Genomic DNA, 8822 nt, shown 5'->3' on the forward strand with positions numbered 1-8822 from the left:
AAAACAAACAACAAAAAAACAACACCACAAAACAACAAACAAACAACATCACAAACAACACACACCACACACACCACACAAACATACACACACCACACACACACATCACAAACACACACACCACACAAATACACACACACACACCACACACACACCACACAAACATACACACACCACACAAACACCACACACCACACAAATACACACACACACACCACACAAACACACACACACACCACACATCACACACCACACACACACCACACAACACACATCACAAACATACACACCGCACAGACACCCCACAAACATACACACACACACACCCTGGGAATGCAGCACATGCACTCCTGCACATAAACGGCTGCAGCCTGCATGCAGCGGCGCCGGGTCAGAGGGCCGGTAAGGCGATCGTTCCTTCCCCTCGTCCCCCGTCTTCCCCTCTGCAGCTTCGACACTAATATTTGTGCTGCGGCGGGAGCCACGCCGGTGCTGCGGCGGAGGAAGCGCTCTGGCCGGGCGCGGCAGGGGTCCGCGCGCAGGAAACCCAAACCCTCTGTGACCTCTGACCCCGCTCTCCAGCGGCAGCTACCGCGCGCACATCTGGAACGGGTCCGGGGCTCGGCTGCGATTTGCCACACGCATTACTTAAAAGCGGTGCGTGCTGGGAAGTCCGTAACCGAGGAAACCGGCCCCGTGGGTTTTTTCGGGCTGGTACTGGGACAACTCGGACACTGCGGCCTGGACTCAGCTGTCCAAACAGACAATGCGCGGCGGGATGGAACGGCGTCACCGCAGAAACGAGAGACCGGTCACCTCTCAGAGGGCGGGGCCTGCGGCAGCTGTTTTTACGGGGAGGGTCAAGTCTCGCACCTTTATGAGTTGTTACGACACGAGCGGGAGCGTCGGCGGGAGGAAGTGAGCGGTGTAGTTTTTCCCGGCTCTGCCGTCCCAGAGTGGGGCGAGGGCTGCCGGGTCAGCGGCTGGGTGGTCGCTCCGTGTGTGTGTGTGTGTGTGTGTGTGTGTGTGATAATCACAGTAATCTCACACTGCCCTTATTTTCGCTATATCTTATTTTCCATCAACTCACGTTTCAGAGTCTACTGGTCTTCATCCTGCGCCGCGCTGTTATTCTTCATGCGGCTCGTGTTCTGTTTGACCTCCTCGTTCATCAGGCCTCCAGAGGACAGTTAACCGAATGGCTTTCCTGTAACGCGGATGAAAAAACAGACGCGGCGACTGAGTGACGGTTGGCCATCAGAAGAGAGACGTGGTGGTGAGTCCCGGCCTGTGGAGCTCGGCGCAGGCTCGTGGTTTTTTTTTACAAAAGCCTCTTGTCGAAGCAAGGCGGGAAGCGGCCAACCAGCCAACCAGCCAAGGGATTGTTCCATTTAGCCAACAAAAGCATCAACTCGCGGGAGTGCATTTATACGGCGAACCTCCACGGGACTGGATATGAGTCCATGGGATCCTACGTTGACCAGCACGTCTCAAGCGTTCAAAGTAACCCGCTGATGTTATAAACAGGTAATTACGCGTGGAGTAGCGCAGACGGCTTCAAGGAGACTAGTTGTCGCTTGTGACACATAGTGGCATTTCACCCGTCCCCTGAGGGAGCACGGGACAGGCGCCTTGCTCGAAGGCCACCGCTGCCACATCCACAATCCCCGGTTTCAGGCACGTTGGTCTAGGACAGGAACGTAACCATCGTTCTTAATAAAAGCAAAAAGAAATGCATTCAGTCATGCAATGAAGGTGAAGTGAAGCCACCGAGAGCCGCAGGGTAGACGGCTGCTGTGACAGGGCGTCTGTCACAGACTCACATTTCCCCCCCCCCTTTCTTTAGAATTCCCGCTCCGACCGGAAGGCGACTCGGCGCCAGGCATGGGATGAGAGCGCATCACATGACCACTGAACGTAACATGGCCCAAGTCAGGTTCTAAAAGCTGCGATGGGCCTGTGGCCCCGCGGGCAGCGTCCCGCCACGATCCCGCGGCGCCAGCTGTCAGCAGGCGAGGGGGGAAAACCAAACATCGCACGTCCTCTCCCCACTCTTCCGGCCATTCACCGACACGTTCCAAACATGGCGTCCCCATCATAGCAGTGACGTCGCGGGGGTGACGGGAACATTCGTTTCAGATGGAGAGAGGGCCATGACAGAATTGGTAATGCATGTTGTTTTCCACCGCCGCTCGCTCTCATGTTCTCGGCTCCATGTGTTGTAAAGTTTGAGTGGTTTTGGCAGCGCGGGCTGCTCCCGTTCCGAGGGCAGGAAAACTTCAAGCCTTCCCGGGGCCCTGAGAGCGCGGGCGAGGCCGACACCCGGAGACGTGGACGTGTTGACAACACTGAAGTTTTCGTCCCGGCCCTGACACCGAATACGCCGTCTTTCCATGACCCCATCATCAGAGAGCTCAGCACTCGTCTGGATGGACACCCGTAAAATGTGGACGAAAAACACAAAGCGAAACCTCAGGCTCATAAAAACAGCCGAAAGTGGAGAGTTTTTTTTTTTCACCGTCACATTCCTCTTCTCCGCCGCGTCTGAGGTTCCAATGGACGGAACGGGGCTGTAAATCACAGCTTCAGTTCCGTCTCCTCAAGTTGTTGCACTAAAAATAAATAACATGCTTTCCATATTTCTGTCTTTATTTAAATTCCGCATCTAAACGTCTTCCCTCGTTTTGGCGTAAAGTATGTCATTAAGTGATTGGTCAGAATCATCAGCCGGGCCCTGCGCCGAGAGGGGCCAGGACCACCCATCTCGTAATTACGCAGGGACAGAAACAGGACACAAAAGAAGAAAAAGAAAAACCGGAAGTACACGAGCACAGCAACATTTTTCCGAATATGTGGATGCACCGATTTACCTCTTGTTTATTGCCTTTTTTGTTCTCCATATTGAAACACTGGCGATGAATAACGCATGACCTTTGCTAATATGCATGTGTTTTAATGTGCACTTTTAATTTTATTATACAACTTTGCGTACCTTTAAAAGTGCTCTATAAATAAAATGCGGAGAAACACACGTTAATAACATTTTTCGTTATGTATGGATATATTTGCGCATCTGATGTGTGTACATTGCGGTGACAGTCATGAGACAGCGAGTGGAAAATGACGGGCCGTTAGACTTTGTCCTCGGTTGGATATAAAAGCCGCTGCGTGTGGGTCAGGGGGGTCAGGGCTGTGAACGCCGGCTGATCTGCACAGCTTAAAAAAAATAAAATAAAACCCCCGCGTGGGCCGAATATCGGAACGTTTCAGGAGTCGATGAAGCGGTTGAATAACGCCGCTTGGCGTGCGGCCCTGGCGGACACGCCTGCGGACGGAGGGTAGAGATGGAGGAGGAATTTACGGCCTGCCGCAGGGTGGTAAACCCCCCCAGGGCAGGACAGGAGTTAATGTTTAAGCCCGCCTGGGCCGGGATGCGCTGTTTTGTGTGTTTTCTTGCCACGATATGGCCCAGATGAGTGCAATGACACACATTTATGCCGTCGCAAACAACACCTACGGCACAGCGGAGATTTACCGCTGCTCGCCGCAGCGCATGAACACATATAAACCAGACAAGGTCCATGAATAAAACACCGTGGCCACGACTCTTCACATAAAACTTTATTGAATAAATGTTTGCAATAGCACCTTTTTGATGCGATATGTGTTTAACACGTACTAGTACATCTAAACCTAGGAGAATATGGACATTTGTTAAACTTCATTTAAAAAATAAAAAAAAGAGTGGACAAACACTCACAAGTTGGCCATTTCTGTGAATATTTTTTATAAACAAACTGTATTGTGCTAAAGTATTTAGCCTTTTTTGGATTAAATTATGAAAACAATTACGTTTTCATAATTCATCTATGTGCACTGATTTTTCATTTTTTTTTCCATTTGTAATTATTACTTTTTTGTTATTGTATAGTTAGCATAATTTAGGAAATTTTTGTATCCTTTTTGCTTAACTTTGATATTTTGTACATCTGAATTGTATTACATATTTATTGGGCACCAGTTTATTGCTTTATGGCTGCTGTGACTGGATTTTTTATCCCCATCAGATTCTCCTTCCTGGTTCTTCCCGCTGTAGCCGGACTGACGGCCTTCGCTGTTTGTCCTTGTGAAGCTCCTGAAGAAGAGTGACTTCGGCGGAGTGAAGAGCCAATGATGAAAATGTCCCGTTCTGTACATACTGTACCGTGGAACTTTCACTTTCCGTCCCTCCCAGACCATGCGGGGACCACCGCCGTTCAGGTGGCAATTCAGTCCTGGAAAAATACACGCGAGTGTGTGGGCACGCTGGGGCGGGGCAGGGTGCGGTGGGGCGTGGCTCGGTGTGGTGTGAAGATGGAGATCAGCCGTGAGCTCAGCAGGAACAGCCGGGGAAATTAAAGATCATATAAAGCACTAAGGCAATCTCAGGCAGCCTTGACCTCCACCGCAGAGTGCAGCCTCACACACACACACACACACACAGAGTACAGTCAAAGAACAGGGTAATTGCCCATAGTAGCAGGAAGGTTTTACTGCGCGGGTGAAAATAAAACATAAGGACTTTGTGGTTCACAGTGCAGTTGGAAAGACAAATATTATTTTTTTTACGAGCTAAAAGCGCTCCGTGCACTCGCTGCACAAAGCGGCGTAATGACTGAATGGCTGAGGTATTAAATCTCATAACCTGCGGCGGCCTTTCGCAGAGGCGTGTGCTGCCGACCTCGGCGGCGGTATGGTGAGCGCGGATAAACTCTCACTTCCAGGCCCGGGCCTGGCAGGAGCGCTCGCTCCGTAAATCTTTGTGTTGGCGACCGCGGCGCTGTTACATAATTAGCTGTGAATGGACGAACTTTCACTTTCTGGTCTCGACGTGACCTGTACTTTTCAGGTGAACGGGGCCCTTTCAGGCCGTGTTGAATTTCGCCTTTCGCGAACGCGCAGACGATATTCCAGATCCTTCTCCCATTAACAACGAGGCCTGGTATCCACCCTCGAGGCCAATGGCTTTGTCCTTCATTTCGTCCAACCGGCTGATCGATGACAACGCGAACACCGATTTACTGTTCAGAGGCGACTTCTCCTCATAAAAGCGACAGAACAGAACAGCCAACAAGCGGAGGAGACGCATTACTGGGCCAAGTGGACCACAAGGAAGGACGCAAACAACGCGGACACGCCCAAAACACGTTTCGTTCGAATCCTCCGTTCTGAATAGCTGTTTGGAAGTCGTGCAACATTTTTAAACAGCTTTTTTTTACTTTGAGTGTAGACTTCATTTAAGGCTAATCTGTGTGTTCCGGCTCTGCGGTTTAAAATACAGCCTGGAGTCACAGATTAATTAGAGAAGTTATGGGTCAGAACACCAGAATTTCCCGACTCACGCCGAACACATTCCATGGCAGAGCGCTGACGCTGGGATGAATGGAGTGCTGCTCGCCACACATCAGTGTTCATTCAAAGTGACGTGACTGTAAAAGCGTGGCCTAAATATGCTAATAACCCCCGCAGAGCCGCGCGGCGGGGGCCCAATCGGACAAATGATTAGCGCTCCGGGCCCCGCCGCCGCCTCCTCAAAGCGCAGGATGCCCGTTCACGTGGTGCCGCGCAATTACGGGAAGGTCTCGGATTCCACGCACATTTTCCCACGTGTTGCCGGACGCGGCTGCGGCGCTGGCCTGCAACCCCGCGGGCGTGCGAGGGATGCCAGCCCGCTGCTGAGTGTGTGTGTGTTCCGACAAATGGGGTCTCACTTCACACAGGGGTCACATCAGTCAAACACATGCAGACACACGTGTTCACACGGCCATTCACATCTATCATGTATAATGTATACAGAGAGAGAGAGAGAGAGAGAGAGACCAGTGGGAACAGCAGTGAGGTGGTGAAACGGAACCATTCGGCGAGGAATTCTGGTCCCGCCGGACTGGGACTCCCTCTCCGTCTGGCCGTGTCTCCCGCGCGCCTCCCGCCTCTCCTCTCTCCAGCTGTTCCGGCTGCTAGTCATTACCGCGGGCGTCCCTGGGTGGTCCGGCTCTAACGGTTTTCCACCGCCGTGCCCTGGATGTGCCTGAGGGCAGCGGTGGCCGGAGTGGACAGGGAGACGAGAGGGGCTCGGCGCCGTGGCTTGGCCACATGTGTGCAGGGCCTTAATGGGGGACAGCTGGTTCCTCCTGTCCTCTTCTGGTCCTCCAGGCTGCTGTGATGTGGCTGAAATCAGGATTCGGGAGGTGCTCATTTAGCGGAGTCCTATGTTTTGGTGACCCCCCCTCAGGCCTTTTTTCTCGCTCTATAGGCTTGTGTTCACACATCAGATACCATGAAAGTCTGTGTGTGTGTGTGTGTGTTTACTCTAGTAACATTTGTTGAGCAGATACTTCTCTGATGTTGGTGTTGCTCTGTGAAAGAGGGCGGAGTTCGGGCCTCGCCCAGACTTTTTTTTTTTTTTTTTACTGCCGAAAGCAAACAAACTTGAGAATTTTATATGGTTTCATCGCCCGTGGAGCTGCTGCCCTCGTGCTGTCTTCATTTCTGCTGCTACACAATAATAAAAAAAATGGTCTTTGGTTTCCTTCATTTATTTTTTTTTTTTTTTTGCAGTGACACCTGTGGTCCTCCATACAAGGCCAGTACTGAATTCCAACACTTTATTCTGTCACTTGTTGAAAGGGCTTAGAATTGACTGAGATTTTTAGAACATCAAAAGAGAAAAAAAACGGAATATTCACGAATTTTTGCAGTTGTTTGTATGCCGCCGTGTCTCCTGGTCAGGGCTGATGTTCAATGGCAGGGTGATAAAAACCATCCCATCCCCGTCCTGTGCCACCAGGGCAGCAGCAGCCTGCCGTGTTTATCGACAGCAGACGCCCAGGCTAAACAGGAAAGGACAGGGGAACGTCATCGGGGGCGCGGCTGTCACACACACCCGCCCAAACTGCCAATTAGCCTCGTCGCCCGCGCCCGCGCCGCTAGAAGACGGGCCGTCACCATTAGTGTGTGTCATATCCGTGGCTACTGGAGGTCGGCAACTGCAGACATGGCCTCGTCCGCAGGCGGGCGGAAAAATAAACATCGCCGGCGCGGGCGAGACAGGCCGAGGGACGGGGCGAGGGACGGGGCGAGGGGAGGAGCCGCGCCACCGCACGCCGGATGAGTCATCTGGTTTTCAGGAACCTTGTCGGCGAAGTGTAACCTGTGTTTGTGCTCGGCGGGAATGGCTTCTTCCACAGAGATGCGGGGCGTAACGCTAGACTCTGCAGTCGTGAGGTCAGATTTGCGTTACGCTGTGAACTGGACGTCTGGCCCCGCCCGGCTGGTTGCCGAACGGTAAACAGAGGAAGAGGGGCTCTGGAAGGGGCAAGTGTGGGGGGTATGACATCAGTGGGCGAACTCTGAGGGGTCGCAGTGGTGACAGGGGCTGGAGTTTGTCAGGGTCGTGCCAGTGTGGTCCTGTCAGGGTGGGGGACGGAGGAGGTGCCCATGTTTTTGTGGGTGAACGTACGTTGCGCCGTGTTTGTTTCCCCATGAAAAAAAAGAAGAAGAAGAAGAAGAAGAAGAAGAAGTTGGGCCCGGATGATGGTGGTGGCGCCAGCTGGCACACCTGCTGCCCGCGCGGCACAGAAAAGGCGAGGAAATGCCCAGCTGTTCGCTCTCCCCCGATGCTTTATGAATACCAGGCGCTGCCGCGATGAGTGCCCCCTTTTTCATGCTCATTATTTCATCCTCGTCGGCCAGGCGCCCCTCTCTCCCACTCGGCTGCCATCACGGCTGTGGCACGGATGTCCTCGCCACATTCCTTCATGTTACTCTAACTCCGTCTCTTTAATGATTCTTAATTTGCCGGTAATTTACGCACGGAACAATAATTCTGTGTTTTAATCTTTACAGACCCATCACATATAAAAATGGCTAAATGTTCAAGCTTAGAGCAAAGCCAGTGGAAGCATATGCAATAAATTAGATTATGTATGAAACAGTTAAAAAGGTGGGGCCATGGGGATCCTCCACCCACCGAAGAAATATAATCAATCAATAAAATGTAAATACGAATCTCAAACTAGAATTTTTTTTCTGCTGCAACAAATTTGAAGAATATTTTGACCCATAATATTAAATATATATTGTGGCCAGGCAGTTCGGAAGGTTGCCAGTTCAAATCCTGAGCAGTCAAGGTGCCGCCGAGCAAAGCACCGTCCCCACACACTGCTCCCCGGGCGCCTGTCATGGCTGCCCACTGTCACCAAGGGTGATGGTTAAATGCAGAGGACACATTTCGTTGTGTCACCGTGTGCTGTGTTGCAGTGTTTCACAATGACAATCACTTCACTTTCACTTAAGGAAGGGGACTCATAATCGAAGGGTTGCTAGTTACAGTCCTCTTATGAGGATGTCTCAATCACTTTAATAATAACATGAAGGTACAGTGATGGACGGGCCTGATGCCGCTGCAAACATCAAGAAGTCTGTTCTTCGGTCTGTGGTTACAGCCACGCAGCCTGTGGGGACGGGGTCCTACGCAGGGTCTCGGGTACAGTAGGGTACAGTCGAAAAGAGGACGTCCTTTTGATCCCCCTCTCTCTCCTCTCTGTTCCTCTCCTCCCTCGGCCCCCATTCATCCTGGCCGCCGGGCACAAAAGCAGCCACAACAAACGCCGCCGCGCCGCTTTCAGGGCCAAGCGTCAGGCCACGCAGCAGAGGGTTCGGATTCACCTCCCCGGAGGTCCCTGCCGCCCCCCCCCCTGAGCTGCACCCCCAGCGGCCCCATTCAGCCCCCACCTAATGAACACTCCTGTCCCCTTTGAGCCCCACAATGGAGTCCTCCACTG

This window comes from Denticeps clupeoides, chromosome 19 (genome assembly GCF_900700375.1).
Source record: "Denticeps clupeoides chromosome 19, fDenClu1.1, whole genome shotgun sequence".
NCBI lineage: Eukaryota > Metazoa > Chordata > Actinopteri > Clupeiformes > Denticipitidae > Denticeps > Denticeps clupeoides.